Source organism: Sorex araneus, chromosome 1 (genome assembly GCF_027595985.1).
Source record: "Sorex araneus isolate mSorAra2 chromosome 1, mSorAra2.pri, whole genome shotgun sequence".
In the NCBI taxonomy this organism is placed as follows: domain Eukaryota; kingdom Metazoa; phylum Chordata; class Mammalia; order Eulipotyphla; family Soricidae; genus Sorex; species Sorex araneus.
In genome coordinates, this window is record NC_073302.1 from 41,703,859 (window position 1) to 41,721,361 (window position 17,503).

Sequence of the window (17,503 nt, forward strand, 5' to 3'; positions counted from 1 at the left end):
TCTCCATCTCCAAAGAGCTCATCTCAAAGGGACACCTTCTTGCCTTTGGTTTACATCAGGGCTAGGCAATTTCTTCTTTTTATTATTCCCCCCAAAACTCACTTTCAGGGTCCCCTATCAATCTTCCTGCAATAAAAGACTTCTTCTTTTTTTCTTTTTTTAAATCATCAAAACAAGATGAACACCTATTTAATAAGAACAACTACAAACTAGAGAATAAACAAATGAGTAAAGGACATGGCTGTGGTTTCTGGTCTAGGCAAGACTTGAAGCACATGCATGAATTATGATTCAAATGGAGGCACAGGGGACACCACATGTATTTCCCATGTTAATATTTGGGTGGAGGGGGCGGGGCTACACATAGTGGTGCTTAAGGGCTTGATCCCGGCTCTGTGTTCAGGAGTCGTTCCTGGCAGTGCCAAGGATAGAAGCCAGTATGTCTGCATGCAAAGTGCCTAACTGCACACCTTCTTTCCATCAGGACACCACAGCAAAATTCAAATAGAATCCAGTAAATCGGGGAAAGCAGGGGAAAGCAGGATCGACTTAAGGAACTAGCTGGAAACCCGAGGTCTGTATTGTTCAGACCTGGCAGAGATGGTTCTGCAAAAGCTGCCAGCTGAGCTGTTTTCACAGGGTTTAAAGACTTGCTGCTTGAAACCAGATAAGTGAAAGTGGGAGAAGCCTCCTTCTATCTTTTGTGTGAGAGTGAAGGAAGGGGAAGAAGAGATGGAGAGGAGGAGCTGAAGAGAGACGTCATTTAGTGCCTTTCTACATCTAGAGCTCCTCATTTATAAAATGGTTGAATAGTATCTTATTCCAAGTCCTTGTGACAATTCAGAGAGTGGTAAATTGAAAGAACAAAACAAGGAAGTCATTGGACTGAAGTGATGAATTCTGTGTCAGAGTAGATAGATAACCAATGTAAGCCTATAAATATTCCAATGTCTGAAATCAAAACTCTGGTCACAACCATCACAAACAGCTCCCGAGGCTTGATACTACAGCCAGCCTGTAATTTCCTTCCTTGCCTTCCATCTTCCCTTTCCTTCCATCTTCCCATCTTCCCAGGGTCTCCTGGAGTCCCTATTTGCTGTATACTCTTAGTCACTTCCAGCCTGCTGATGCCCAATTCAAAATGATTTTTGCTCAAACACAATATCACAATTTAAAAATGTGCTTCAGTTTATTTTATGGCCAGAAAAAAACACAATAAAGTTCTTTGCTCAATATTTAGCTATTTTTTGTATGCACACATGCCATTTTCTAAAGAAATAAAAAGATATTAATTTAGAAGTAAAATACCAGATTCAAAATAGTCCTCAGGTCAGGGGACTATAAAGGGCTATAGCAGAGACCATGCTTTGCATGCTAGAACCTCAGATTCAATCCTTAGTAACTCATGCTCTCCTGAGCATCACTGGGAGTGACCTTTGAGCACAGAGCTAGGAGTAACCCTCAGATAACACCAGGTATAGCCTCCCCAATGGGCAAACTCCCCAAATAGTACTTATAAATACATCAACATTGAAACACACAAACAATTAGAAAGGAGGAATTAAAATCTAAAATCGTAACAGTGATTACTTGGAAAGTAGATGATCCCTTGATTGGTAATTTATTTTTTCCTGTGCTTCTCTGCAGTGAACATTAATTACTTTTGCAATAAGAAACACATTCATCTTCTTTTTAACAAAAAAAATAAATGAATGTGGCACAACTTTCTGGCAATTTTCAACAACAACAACAACAAAAATACCTTAAGGATGTTGTTTAAAATAAATGATTGCTTCAAACAGGAGTGCCCACTCTTGGCATAACTCAGAGTCTTAAACTAAAGTGCAGTGAGATGATGCCGCCCTGCATTTGGGTAGTTCCCTCATCAACAGAAGTGAGGTGCCATGACCATGAACGCTACCAGACAGCAACCTCAACTACTCCCGCATTCAAGTCTGCTTCACTAAGCTCCAGGCCTTTGGTCATTTTTCTTCTCTCTTCCATTCTGTGCTTAGATAATTTCTTTGGGTACTGTATGCCCTCAGCTCATTTTTAAAATGAGAATCAAAATTAACTCCAGTGAAAGTTTTGATGGCCTGGGCTGGGACCTCTTCATACTAAGCAGAGGGTTTGCAGAGCTCACCATGTAAGACAACACGCCAAATCATGCTGATCCATTTCTAATGAAACACAGCAGCCTGGTATCTGCCAACCAGCATGTCCACATCCACTAGGGCTAGTCCAGGTCAGGGCTCTGTCCTTACCTCCTGTTCACTACCTCTGGAGTTGCATCACCTATTCTTTATCAAGCTCGGGGTCTTAGGATTTTCCTTCTTTCTGCCTCATTTCTACTTCCTTTTCGCCTCCTTCCGTTCTAGAGACTTATTTAAATTTCCCAGGTGTTAGCTGCTCCTATTCTCCATGCCTCTCTCCTCAATTCAGAACGTTAATAAGTGTGGGAGTGATGCCAGAGAATTCTTTGCTACTCTTGGTGATGGGAAAACCGTGAGTTTTAACTGGAGTCATGCAGAATCTTCAGAGCTACGGTGCCGCTGTCTCCTGTGGTGGGGTCCAGTTCCCAGCCCCAGGGCTTCCCCACAGGAAGAGAAACACTTGCTGGTGACAATGGTTTGACTCAGTGTAGAGATTTGTGAAGTTGGGTGTCCGTGGGTCAGTGGGTCTCCAGGCTTGTATGAGTCTGAAACACCTAGCAAGAAGGTTCTACTGGGGCAACTTCTTCCCTATTGAAATTGGTTCCCCATCCACTTTAAGTGTTTCCAATTTTGCCTGACTCCAGAAAACAAATACCATCTCCTCACTTTAATCTGCTTTGTGAAAATTGTAGAGTGTTACAACCACATGGGTGCATCTGATGTGTGGAATTATGGCATGGGCAGGATCAAGCTAGCACCACTCGGAGTGTGACTTTGCTTCTGAGGCCACACACCCCACTATGAGTCTGAGCTGCTCAATCAAAGCTGCCTTTGCACGCAAGTCTATGGTTGCAGGTGATTGACATTAACCTTACTAGAGGGGGTCAAATTTTTGCTAATTTGGGAAAACTCATATCCTGAAAAGAATTGTCTTTTCAAAATCTGCCACTTCTGCAAGGGATGGTGTGACTACGTTGTAGTAGTACATGTCCCTCAGACACTAATCCAGGAGTTAAAGTTGCTTGCCTTGCACATAGGTGACCCAGTTTCAATTTCTGGCACCATATATAGTCCCTGAGCCTGACAGGAGTAAATCTTGAGTCCAGAACCAGGAGTAATCCCTGAGCACTGCTGGGTTTGGCCCAGAAATAAAAAAGATAAAAAAGAGAGTGTGGATGTTAATATATTTTAGGGCACCATATTCGCCACTATCAACGTTCTCCTGGATCTGCACTTCTGGTGGTGCTCAGGGGACCCTATGGGATGCTGGGGGTTGAACCCAGCTTTGCCGCATGCAAAGCAAGTGCGCCACTTACTGTACCATCTTTTTAGCCCCAAGAAGTATATTTTCAAAAGGAAAAAGAGGCTTAAAATTTGTTTGCTCAATGTAGAGGTTCTTGTCATATAATGTAAGAGGCGCATTTTATCTGCAGAGCAGCTCCCTCCCCCCCTGAATTGGCCTCGGACCTCATTATTTATGAAGAATCACTCGACCTGAAGCCTCCTATATGCTCTTTGGAATAAACCCAAGCTTCCTTTATTTTCACTTTTTTTTCCACACAAAAATCTTTTTATGCAAAATTGTAGAAATAAATGCAGTCTCCACGAAAGCCTCCAGAAGATACCTTTCTTATCCTAGAGGGTTTCTCGAACAGATATGCTCCCAGAACACTATAGATAATTACTGCCCTATGCCATGACTTCCAAAATGCTAGATGATGCAAAACCTGTCCAGAAGCTTAGTGGACAGGACACCATCAATGACAAGTACACCCTTTGGATGGTTCACTCCTGCTCACTCTAGATAATCAGATTTTGACTTTTTTCATTAAAAACATTTGTCCCCATGAATTACAAAGTTATTCATGATTGGGTTCATGCATACAATGTTCCAATACCAGCCCGCTTCCCTCTACTAATGAGTTCAGTTTCTTTTCTAACCACCAGTATACGTAGAATAGATTAAAAATATTTTTTTTGTTTTACTTTTTGGGCCACACTTGGTAGTGCTCAGGGTTTACTTCTGAATCTGTGCTTAGGGATCACTTCTGGTGGCCTCTGGGGATCCTATGGCGTGTTGGGGATCAAACGGGTTGGCTGCATCCGAAGCAAGCACCCTACTTGCTGTTCTATTGCCCTTGCCCCCGATCAGATTTTTATACTTGCAAGTTCTTGCTGCCAGATGCCACGCATAAGCAGGTTGTGTGCCCAGGAATTACATGTCATAAACACTGTCCTGCTTTTGTGTCCTTGTGTGTTGGATGTCCTGAATTTCCGCAGAGATCACTTACTGATTGCACTTCCCTTCCCCCACAGTAGGGTTTCTTTGTTGGCAGAACTCTGCTTGATTTCTCCCTTTTCCTCCCATGGTGTGGAAGTTCTCTTAGCCCAGGATTCAGGTCTGTGTCTGTGTGAAGAAATCCTTATCATGATGTAGATGTGCAGTGATCCTGAGAGGAAGGAAATACCGATTTTCCCAATTTGACATCCAGAAACACCTTTCCCCCTTGATTATTTATTTTATTTTTTTTTCTTTTTGGGTCACACCTGGCGATGCACAGGGGTTACTCCTGGCTCTGCACTCAGGAATTACCTCTGGTGGTGCTTGGGGGACCATATGGGATGCTAGGATTCGAACCAGGGTTCAGTCATGTGCAAGGCAAACGCCCTACCCACGTGCTATTGCTCCAGCCCCTGATTATTTTTTAAAACAATTTCAATAAAAAATTCTACAGTCAACCTCAAACCTTCCCAAATATGGATAATATGGATGCAATAAAGGTTTAACATCAATCCTTGTTATCCTTCTCCAAACATGGGGTCGTTCTAGTTGGGAATATTGGTGGCTACCCCAGTCATGTCTCAGAGAGAAACTTTTTTGCATTTGGGTAAGAGCTGAGAGAAGTTTCTCTGGCCCATATTTCTTCTTTTTTAAAAATATCTATTTATTTTACGAAGGAGATGGTGGTCTGATCCCGTTTGGAATTTGCTCTCAACAGAATGAACATCTTCAAATGCAGCAGTTCTGTGTACCAAGATCGAAAACAACATGATGAACAACCTGGAACCTGAGCTGCGCAGGAGAAAGAGAGCAGCATGGAACCCTTCAAGAGTGTCGAAGAAGTTATTAAGAGGACGAACCTCCAGCTCCGGACACATCTTCTCGACTCCATCTTTCTTCCTGCACTAACATACGCCTTAGAGACCTGGGACCTATGAAAACAGGATGAGAGCGATATTTGGGTATCCCAAAGGGAAATCAAAAGAGCTATGCTTGGAATATCACATTTCACTCAAGTGAGAGAAGGAATCCGGAGTTCTGACTTCCTTCGATGATTGAGGATCAGGGACCTGCCTCGTTTGCCAAGGCATCGAAAATCAGATGGGCTGGACACGTAATGCAATTTGGAGATGACTGCTGAACTACAGCCATTACTGACTGGATTCCACGGGATGTCAAAAGAAGCCCTGGCTGCCCACCTACAAGATGGTCAGACTTCTTCATCAAGACCCTGAACGAATAGTTTGAGGCTCCTCGTGTTCCTGGAGTGAACAGACACCATTGGGCTACACTAGCACGTGGCAGGGATTAATGGGGACATTACTGGTGCCCACTTGAGCAAATTGATGAGCAATGGGATGACAAGTGATATAAGTGATGTATTTATTTATTTTTTATTTTAATGTAATTTATTCCGCCATTGATTAAGCTGATTGAATTGTGGCCTATACCTTTTGCCTGTGCTTTAGGAAGGCACCTGAAATTTCTATCAGAAGAACTTTGCTCGAAACTGCATAGGTGAAAGAAGCCAAAATTACAGACAGGCTTGGATCAGGCATGGCTTCCCAAGATCTGCAATCGGAAGGCTCATTATTTGGAGGGCTATCTCTTTGCACATGGTTTATTAATCTGTGGGCATTGCCACAAAAAAACTGGCTTTTAGCCAAGGCAACCTTCTGAGGATGGCTCAGTGGAGCAGCTGCTCTGGACGGGTAAATGCCACTCTCCAACCAGGCTAGCTTATGAGCCACCTGGAGAGAGCGGGGAGAGCCTGAACGCAAACAGTTGTTAGCAAAGTGATGCTTTCCCTGGGCTCTGCTTGAAAATGGAAGATGTCAAGTTGAGTTTCTATTGCCTCTCTGCTAGAATCCCATGAATAGCATTGTAAGACGCTGTGAAAAATTGGGGTGCTTTTTTGGGGGGTGATAAGTTTCTGAGAAGCAGGACAGAGAGAGGTGATGTGGGTGTCCCGTTAGAATCCCACAGTCCATTGGAAATTGATAGCAGAAGCCAAGAAAGCATGAAGAGTGAGATGTGTCTGTGAATGGCTCTCCACCTCAACTTCAACACTGCCACATATTTTGATCTGCATTGGCACGTTTGGATTTTGGGCTGGGATTCAACCTTGTCCATGTTGCCAGAGGCTGTGTATGTAATAGAGGCATCACATGCAGCGACAGGCTTGTAGAAAAAGCAATCTGCACATCAGTGTAGATCAAAAGGAAGCATTCTCATTGAAAAGTGCAGCACAGGTTGCTTTTTACCTCCCAGGATGGTGGCAGCTCAGGGTCACATTCAGCGGCTGTGCAGGTGTGCATGACACTCAGTGATGCTGATGAGTTTGAGGACAAAGCATCCCATGGTAGCCTATTTCTTAGGCAGTCTGCATGGGGAAGCTTCCTGAACAGGGGGGTCCAGAACTGGGGATAGAGATACTCTGAATACTGGCACCCCTGGTTGTTCAAGCCTTGGGCACAACTCTGATCCTTTGTCAGAAACTGACAGCGCATGACAACTGTGAGCTGAGGCACAGGGATTATTCACTCCCTTTATTGCTCATTGTTCTTCTGGTCACTGCCAGCTTGCTTGCAAAGATCCCAGAAGGCAGAAGCTAAAAGGAGGAGAGGAACATTGGTGAGGATTCTCCTACTTCATTATTAGTGCTTCATTTGTAGCAGAGCTGGTAGGGTGCTTGCCTTGCATGCAGCCGACCCGGGTTCGATTCCTCCGTCCCTCTCAGAGAGACTGGCAAGCTACCGAGAGTATCCCGCTCACACGGCAGAGCCTGGCAAGCTACCCATGGTGTATTCGATATGCCAAAAAACAGTAACAACAAGTCTCACAATGGAGACATTACTGGTGCCCGCTCAAGCAAATCGATGAGCAATGGGATGACAGTGATACTTTTATAATTTGTTTTGGTGGGGGAAGAAAACTAATGATAGGGATTTGTTGGGACAGTTCAGTCACACCTGGTGATGCTCTCTCAATCTCTGTGCTTGGGTGTGAATCCAGATGGTGCTCAGGGCTCCATAGTTGCTGGGGATTGAGCTAGGGTTGGTGGATTCAAGGCAAGCTCATTAACCCCTGTGTTATCTCTCAGGTCTTAGAATTAAAAAACTTCCTATCCATTATGTTTCAAATGATCTTTCTTCTTCCATTTCCCCTATGACTTATAGTATTTGTGAGCCCCTTCTCAGATATGTGGGGCATAGCCTTGAATTAGGTACTTGGTGTGGAAAATTTGCATTAATCTATTTTCATGACTGGTCAGATTGATGGGCAGTCTGACCACTGAAAGTCATTCCACATTGATTTTTGCTGAGGTTCATTAAATGTACTCCATGCTAATCAAATGATAAATCTCTATAAAACATTTAATGCATGCCTACTGTGCACCAAAATTTGAGCAGAGACATAGGGTGACTTAGTTAAGTATGGTGCTGCCTTTATGGAATTTAACTGAATTAGAAGAATAAAAAGTTAAATAAATAATTAGTATACAATGTAGTCTAAAGGCCTGATAAGGGTAATCCTTGTTGTGATTAATAGAGTTTAATGAAGAGAAAGGACAGAGAGGACCAGCTTTCTAAGCAAGGAGACATATATATGTATATATATGTGCACACACATATATATTGTGTTATTATATACATATACACATATACATATATAATGTGTATATTATATATAATTATATATAATATATAATGTGATATAATATATACATATTATATATATTATATATATAGTTCTCCATAAGAAAGAATTTCTCTTGTAAATGTCCAATTAGAAGACGGTCATCAAGAGATATGTTCTCTTGGGGCTGGAGCGATAGCACAGTGGGTAGGGTGTTTGCCTTGCATGTGGCTGACCCGGGTTCAATTCCCAGAATCCTGTATGGTACCCTGTGAACCACCAGGTGTAATTCCTGAGTGTAGAGCCAGGAGTAATCCCTGTGCATTGCCGGGTGTGACCCAAAAAGAAAAAAAAAAGAAGAAGAAAAGAAGAGATCTCTTCTCAAGAAGAATTTTGTTTATGCCCCTCTATGACACATATCTGTTCACCTTTGCGTTTTGGCTGCTTTGTGTATCACCAAAGGATCAGTGCAGGCTCTGAAGCTCTCAGATCTTCTTGCATCTCTCAGGGGTTTTGCACATGAGCTTGTTGGATGCTGAATCAAAGAACAAATTGACTTAGGGCACATTAGATATCAAGTTTGCTTCAGAGCTAGTAAGAAAGGTGATTAATCATTTTCTGGGGAGAGGGTACTGGAGATCAATTCCAGGGCCTCATACATGTGAAGCTTAAACTCTACCACTGTGCTTCATCATTCATTTAAAAGTGTGATATTATCGCTTTAGTGTTACCTGGACTGGCCAGGGAACTGGGTGTATCTCACCTTCGGGAAGATTCTGGCCCTAGACTGCTCTTCTGGGATAGACTCATATCTTATTTCCACATATATCTTACTTTAACTATGTTAAGTTGTTGTGATTGCAGCCCACATATCCATAACTTATTAATGAAATATTTTTGTTTCATTTATCTTGGTGCAATTGAGAGCTTCTTAGAAATCTGTACTTTGTGGCAGGTGCTGACAAAATAAGGGTTCATAATACAAAATTTTTGTCTTTAATTTACTAGCCAGTATCATATATCAGGGGACCAACTGAGTTGAGATGGTGGGAGTGTGGTAGGGTGGAGGGTAGGGATGCCTTGAGATTTCAGTCCATTGTTCTTCATAACATTAAAAGGGGATGTGGTCTTGATTCAGGAACTTCTAAGATACTTTTTGCAGAACCTAGAATCTAGTCCCCTGGAAGACTGTTATTTGTTTCTAACTTCTATTCTCTTAGTAGGATGGAGTAACTTAGATTTGTTCACTCTGAATTCTCTTTTTATCCTGAACTGGATGGGGTGAAGGTTATTTGAGACACTCATAGTCAAAGGGGATGACTACAAATTGAAAATTAAAGGCCCCCAAGGGGATTTCCCCATAGCTGGAAGACTGCTTCATGAGCGGAGGGGAGAAGGCAGATGGAATAGAGAAGGGATCACAAAGAAAATGATGGCTGGAGGAACCAGTTGGGATGGGAGATGCATGCCGAAAGTAGATAATGGAACAAACATGATGACCTCTCAGTGTCTGTATTGCAAGCCATAATGCCCCAAAGTGGAGAGAGAGTATGGGGAATATTGTCTGCCATAGAGGCAGGGGAGGGTGGGAAAGGGGGGGTACACCCGGGATATTGGTGGTGGGGAATGTGCATTGGTGGAGGGATGGGTGTTTGATCATTGTGAGATTGAAACCCAAACATGAAACCTTGTAACTCTCTAACGATGATTCAATAAAATTTAAAAAATTTTAAAAAGAAAAGAAAAGAAATTCCCCAGCTAAGGAGAAATTTAGTGTAGGACTAAGTTCTGGAAGTGGGGAAAGTCTTATGGGACTTAACTATTAACCTATGAAGTCTGTTTTGACTCTAAAACATTAGGCTAGAATTGAATTGAATTATATATACCGAGTGAGGGTTTGGAGAGTTGGATAGGTTATTGATATAAGGAGTAAACACCCATACCTTTTATATCAAAGTGTTATAAACAAAAACAGTTCAGAACCTCCAAAGAACACTTGGATCATTTTGTAATATAATTTTCAAGTTATTATGCTTTTAATAAATCTCATCTATCTGGAGTATGTCACTTTGTAATCTATAATTTTTTTGAAATAATTTAGGCTAATTTTATTTCCACATTATCTATGGAAAAAACTGCAAGTATAAAAGAACACAATACTGAGAATTCACAAAGAATTAATACATTTTCTGAGCAACCCTAGATGCTGCAGAATAGACATATTAATAATAAATAACACTTTCTGTGAGGATCCCTTCCCTTTTTCCCCCTGGCCCCTCAATCCAAAAGGCAATGGGTGCAAACATTTGTGCAAATATTCTCATGCCAACTTTATACTAAGGGGAACTTAGGATAACGCAGGTTGATTTCCAAGCTACAAATCACCTATTTGTGTTCTACAAAGAGACAAATTGACAATGACACAAATCTAATGGCTTGTTTATTTCTAGGAGTAGTGAAGGCTAAAAACCATGGCAACCAACGCAGTCAGAGATGATGGAAAAGTGACTTACAATCTTGGCAAAACTGAACTGAAAAAACTAACGTGTGAGAAGTCCTAAAACATGAACAATTCTGGACTTTTTAGGTTTTCTTTTTTTCATTCTAGTGGAGGAGTTATCTCCCAGCGGGGGTGGTAGTTATTGTGAAGGGATATTTGTTGTTCTGTGGAGTCTCTTATTTTATAATTCTGAGATCAATGTCGTCAGGGGCCAAGTGAAAAGTTCACAGACGTGTTTTACAGTGAAGGAAGGTAATGGCAATGAGAGCATATCAGGAACGTAGAACAGTCTGTGCATCTGTCTTATATTCTCTGGGTCTCTCCTAAGTAAAGTCACTTTCAAGGATCTACATAATTTCCATTAGGTCATGGAAAAAGTTACTGCATTAATTCATTTACTGGTAAAAAATTCAGCTGCCAAAGCTGGGTCTATGGTCGATGAAATTGCTGCTATGCCAAAACATGTATTTTAAGCCATATTATAAATCAATGGATACTTAATCAATCAGAGCAAACCACACACACTTATTCATCAAAGAATGGTGCAAGCTTTCTCACCCAGAACAGGATGTTTATAGGACATGTTCAAATACCACAAACTCCTTTTCTCCCTTTATTTGTGGTGCTGGAGATCAAATCCAGGGTCTTATATATATGCAGAACACATGGTCTATCACTGCAAGTTCATCTTCTTTACCAAGGGATAGTTTTTGCTTGCTGGGGGGATGTCTTCTAAGTGGTACTTGTGTATATTTGGGACCAATTGGGTTAGAAGTTTAATGAGGAGTGCTGGGAGGGCTGTATGTGCTGGGGATTACCTGGGCTACCCTGGTAGTGCTCATTGACCGCGCATTGACCTGGTGGTGAGGATTGAACCCAGGTTGGCCATATGCAAGTCATGAGCTTTTGACCCTGATACAAACTCTCTGGCTGCTCAGTCATTTTTGTTGAATGAATTTTCCTTGGACCATGGTAAAACTTATAGATATTTTATAGTTCATACAAAAACTCTATAAGCCTATGTTGTTTCATAGCTCTCATTTCTTTTATGAAGGAATGGATTTTGAGGGGGTGGTTTCTTTTTAGCTTCTACTTGTCTATCTGCAGGTTGAGGAGGTCGTCAATTCTGGAGGTCTGTTGCCCCATTTCCTCCATTTTCACTTTGTACCTTTTTCAGCACCAAAAGTTCACTGTATCACTGTATCACTGACATCCCGTTGTTCATTGATTTAATCGAGTGGGTGCCAGTAATGTCTCCATCCGTCCCAGCCCTGAAATTTGGGCAGCCTCTCCTTACTCATCTTTCCTAATGATTGGAGGCTCTTTCAGGGTCAAGGGAATGAGACCTGTTATTGTTACTGTATTTGGATATCGAATACGCCAGGGGAGCTTGTCAGGCTCTGCTATGTGGGCGGCATACTCTTGGTAGCTTGCCAGTCTCTCTGAGAGGCATATATATATATGTATATGTATATATATATATATTTCCTTTTATGATGATGTGTCATGGCCTCGTGGTCCAGGAATATGTTTGCTCATGTGTGAGGCTCAGCCTGAGGTGTGGAAAACTGCCTGGAGCATAGCAGCAGTTGGGTAGTGGAGGTCGGCTGCTGGGGCTGGGTCCCTTGGGGTGGGGAGGGCTCTCACTTGCCCCACCCCCCTGAGGTGCCCCGAGTGAAAACAGCCTAGCGCAGAGTCTGGTGGCATGGTTATGGGGGCCTCATTTTATGTTTCCTTCCAGGAGAAGCAGCAGTGCATTCTGGAGAGTGGCTGATGAGATTATCTGGTACTGGCAGGAGGTGGCTTATGGGTGTGACCCTGGGAGATTGAGGGAAGCAGGCAGAGGATCTCTGCTCCCGGGTTCCAGAGTCCAAGACCACAAAGTTCCTCATTACCTGGGTTCCGTGTGACTTTGCTCATAAGTGAGGCTTGGCCCAGGCGTATGGAAAGTAGCCTGGAGCATGGCAAAGGTTGGGTAGTGGAGGTCAGCTGCCAGGGCTGGGTCCCTTGGGGCGGGAAGGCTCTCACCCGCCCCCCTCTGGGGCGCCCTGAGTGAAAACAGCCTGGCACGGAGTCCTCAGACATCAAGAGTTAGTGAGATTAAATGTATCCACATAACTCTGCATATAGAGGATAAAGAGTGTGTGAATACCTTGCACAGAGGGCCTGAAGAAGTGAAGGTTTGAATACTTATGGTTTCGGCAGACTCTTGTTTTACCCTGGAGAAAGCAGATAGTCAAGACTTGGAAAACAAAGGAAACACAACCAGTCATGTGCATAGAATTTCTGGACAAGAGTTGAATGTAATAGCTAGTTCTGTCATGCCACAAAATTCAATTGCTATAGCTCATTTTTATTCTATTTCACAGTAGAAAAATATATCTGACTGTTAAAGTTATTGTCCAGACCTTTGTTTATTGGATGCTTAAGTTTAGAGGTAGAAGATAACTTTATGCTTTTGCAATTGGTTTTTGTTTGCTGTTGTATTTGGGCCACATCTGGCAGTGTTCAGGGTTTGCTCCTGCCAGGCTCGGGGACCACTCGGGATGCTGGGGATCAAACCCGGGTTGGCTGTGTCTATGAAAAATGCCCTTGAACTCCAGCCCCATCTTCTTCAATTTTTATCCTTTCTATCTGCTCTCCTTTATGCCCTTCTCTTTATGGGCAGTGGCTGAAACTTAACCAATGATTTTTCCTTGGTTGCTCATTCTTCTTCAAGACTACAAAGCACAGCAGTGAATAAGCCAAGTACAAGGTAAGTACCTTGATCTCTGTACTATCACCCCAGCCCTGGGGCTATGGATATTTCCAAACATTCCACAATGCAGAGGATCCTGCTTCAAGCAAAGAATTATCCCTCCCCAAATGTCAATAGTGCTGAAGTTGAAAAATCTTGCTCCTGCCTGTGAGATTTAAGGACCGAGAGCTTGTAGCTAGGTATATAAGACATCACAAATGGTAAACATATCAGTTAGTTAAAGAACAGAGCAAAAAGTTTGTTTCTTATCACTCTTTGTAGTTGCAACCTTTGGTTTGAAGGCTTGAAATTAAGTATTTAAGATTTTTCTTTCTTGGCTAGTCACTAGAAGAGAAACCCAGAAAGATCAAATAATCCATTTATTCATTTGAATTAATGTCAAAAACATATGAAGAAAGCCACCTCAAGGAGCCCTGGGGGCAAGCAGGAAAATGAAATCCATCTAACATTGCTTGAGAAAGGCATCATTCAGTCCTACCTTAGCGGATGGGACTGGCACTCCCCATTCATCAGAACACATACGGTCTTTTATCTGAGTTTATTTTGCTCCTCAGTGTGCCTGTGGATGTGACCTTGATTTACTGCTCCCTGTTATGGACAGTCTCAAGATAATACAGTAGACAGCAACACAGAGCTAGTCAGGCAGCCAGAGCACAAATGGCAGAGGGATGGGAGGGAATCTGTGAATGGAAGAGAGAACACTGCCCACTCAGTCTCACGTGGAAATACAGCCCGTGTTTGCTGTTGGGAGGAAGAGAGGTTGGCTTCTTAGATCCCAGGCCTCACTCAGGAGCAGACATTTCTGAAAGCAAACTGCACTGAGGTGCAGCTGCATCTTCTGAGACGGTGTTAGGGTCTGGTGTTGATAATTTCCCCCTCTCCGAACCTGCACAAAGAGTTCAGCCAGTAATGCAACACACAAGCGGAGTTGCATTATTAAGCCAGCTAGCTGGGGTCAAGCTTCTAGGCATGCAGGCCTAAGCAAGACCCCGAACAAGGGAAAAGCCGTAAATTTTATAGTCAGTGCTTACATCATAGCCTGCACTTATGAATTTTAACAAAAACACAAGTGAAAGTGCAAGTTTCATAATTCAGAAGAAAACATACTTTCAGATAGTACAAACAAGCAGTTACAGATAGGTGATCTAGACATGTTTCCAGAACATTCTGGTAGCTACCCACCCTGCTTGTGTCTGGGTGGCTTCTATAGACAGTGAATAGCAGTTATGAAACTATTTGCCAACGCCGAGTTTTCAGCCAAGTTGTCCTTCCCTCACAGATGGCCAGGGGGGAGAAGCGGGGTTTTAAGAAAAACAAAAAGGTTTAAGTAAAACAAAACGTGAAGCAGGAACCAGGCATGATGGAGTCGCTTCTGCCCTGCTACGTGTCCAACAACTGCTGTTTCTGGGAAGGTGATCCCAGCCTAACCACATAGGTCCTCCTCCTCCATTAGCGTCCTGTTGGGATGTGTGTGTACACAGAGCAAAACCAGAGAATTTAGAACTGTTTATTGAGCCAGAACAATAGTACAGCAGGTAGGCTGCTTGCCTTGGACGGGATCGACCCGGGTTCGATACTCACTGCCAGGAGTGATTCCTGAACCCAGAACCAGGAGTAAGCCCTGAGCATGGCCAGGTGTGGCTTCAAATCAAAAGCAGAACAAAAATGGATAGCCTGTATAATTCATACTGGGGGAATCATAAAAAAAGGAAAAAATATTAAAGTAAAACGAAAGGTTTGTTGAAGGAACTAGCATATAAAGCACTGTCTGAAGCACTGTCTTCCCATTGTTCATCCATTTGCTCGAGCGGGCACCGATAATGTCTCTATTTTGAGACTTGTTACTGTTTTTGGCATATTGAATATGCGACGGGTAGCTTGTCAGGCTCTGCTGTGTGGGCGAGATACTCTCAGTAGCTTGCCAGGCTCTCCGAGAGGGATAGAGGAATCGAACCCAGGTCAGCTGCGTGCAAGGCAAACGCCCCACCCGCTGTGCTATTGATATAAAGAAAATAAATAAATGATTTATTTAGGAAAAGATGAGGGCTATTGCAACCATCCAAGCAGTTGCTACTTATTGAGTGTTCACTGTTTGCCTAAATCTTTGCAAAATGCTGTTTTTATCTAATTTATTTAATCATTTCTATTAATTATGGAGGTACATCTTCTTTTTACAGATGAAGAGACTGAGATCCAGAGAGGTTAACTGACTCGCTCAGGATTGCATGTTTAGTGGGTAAGGGTTTGAGCCCAGGTTTATGCCACATTGCTTCAATGGAAGGACTTCAGTTTTTTAGTTGGATTCTGAAAAAGCAAGGCAGTGGAGAAGGAGGTGGACTCTAATGAGGGGTTGTAGCAGGAAACATCTAGGCTCATGCAGTTCATCCTAGAAGATGTCATTATTATTATTATTATTATTTTAATTTTTCCCCCACTTTTTGGGTCACACCCAGCAAAGCTTAGAGGTTATTCCTGGTTCTGCGCTCAGGAATTACTCCTGGCGGTGGTGGGGGACTATATGGGATGCTGGGAATCAAACCCAGGTTTGCAAACGCCCTACCTGCTGTGCCATCACTCCAGCCCCTAGAAGATCTTATTTTACCTGGGTCTTAATTAAAACAACATGATCAAATGCCAGTGACAAAATGTTTTCTTTGTAAGCCACTTCACTGTCCATGTATTTGGCGGTGACTCTTCATGCCACACACTATGGGTAGAGTCAGAATTGCTGAAATCCAAGTGTCACAGACCAGTCTCCATTATCTGAGAAGTGTTCAGGCTGGAGAAGCACTGAGTGCTGAAAGTAGGTAAAAGGACAAACAAGGTAACCTTTCAGTACCTTATTGCAAAACATAATGTCAAAAGGGAAGAAAGAGGGAGAGTGAGAGTGAGTGTGAGAGTGAGAGAGAATAAGAGAGAGTGAGAGAGAGTGAGAGAGAGTGAGAGAGTGTGAGAGTGTGTGAGAGAAAGCAAGAGAGAGAGAGAGGAGAGAGTGAGAGGGAAATTGAGTGAGTGAGAGAGCAAGCGAGCTAGAAAGAGAGAGTTTTATTGGTCTGAAATTATCGTTAAATATTTAAATTAAATATTTCATGAGAACATTATGCCTGTAAGCTAAAATAGGTAATTTGTGTTACTCAGGAATCTTTGTTAAGCTTTTAAATGCATTTTTTTTTTCTGGGGAGCCGTGCCATGTTCTGTGATATTGATCATGAAAAAGTCTTATCAAACTTATTTAAATTTTTCATAATTAAGTTCTCTCTTCAAATATTAACACAGCATGTATGGGTTCTTTATGATTTTTAATGAGCATTTAATTTTTTCCTAAAAGCTTAATTACACAAATCACAATTTAAATTACTCTGACACTACATTTATATCAATAATTTCTTAAATATTTAAATCCATTAGAAAAGACTTATGATGATTTGGGAAAATTTCCATTTCAACTCAATGAAAAATAGAAATGTATTTACATATTTTACTATTTGCCTGTCCTGTATAGATTTTTCAGGATACTTCATCCTTTTCTATGAAAGTATATATGACTCATAAGTTCTTTGTACTTCAGAACTGAGGAGCAATTATTCCTGGTGCTTTTCCAAATTTAAGTTCTTCTATATTTGTCATAACAACTTTCAAGTTGAACTATGATATGATCCAACTGAAAAGCAAGCAAAAATGTTTTTCCCTCGCATTTTTTTCTAGCCTCCTTTAAATTTTTTCCAGTACTCTCTTTTTCAGGTTTTTCCTTCCACATTCCTTCTTCTTTTTTCTTTTTTTTTTCTTTTCTGGGGGTTAGTTCAGATTTAAGTAAGTTTCTAAGAATTGTTGGTCAGTGCTTTCTATAGCTGTTATTTGCTCCTTCAACAAGGACAGTTCGCTAAGAGTTTGCCTCATAATCATTGTTTAGACTTAAATAAAAACATAAGCTGCCTCAACCAATTATTGTGGGATAACTCTTTTTCTTTTTGGGGGGATGTGGGTAGAGAGGCATCACATCCTGTGTCTCTTGGGGTTGCTCCTGGCTCTGTGCTCAGGGGACCATAGGTGGTGTTGAGGATTGAATCCCTGTCATTCACATGACTGAAACATGCTACAGCAGTGAATGAATTCCTTTTTTTTTGTCATGCCTATGCCAGCATTTCTTCTTCTTCCTTTTTTTAACGTGCTAA

At 42.0% G+C, this 17,503-nt stretch overlaps 1 pseudogene; it reads right to left on the reverse strand.

The window, feature by feature from the left end:
• Window positions 1-11,662: 11,662 nt before the first annotated feature.
• Window positions 11,663-17,503, reverse strand: part of LOC101556489 (S-phase kinase-associated protein 1-like) — a 48,970-nt pseudogene continuing 43,129 nt past the window's right edge.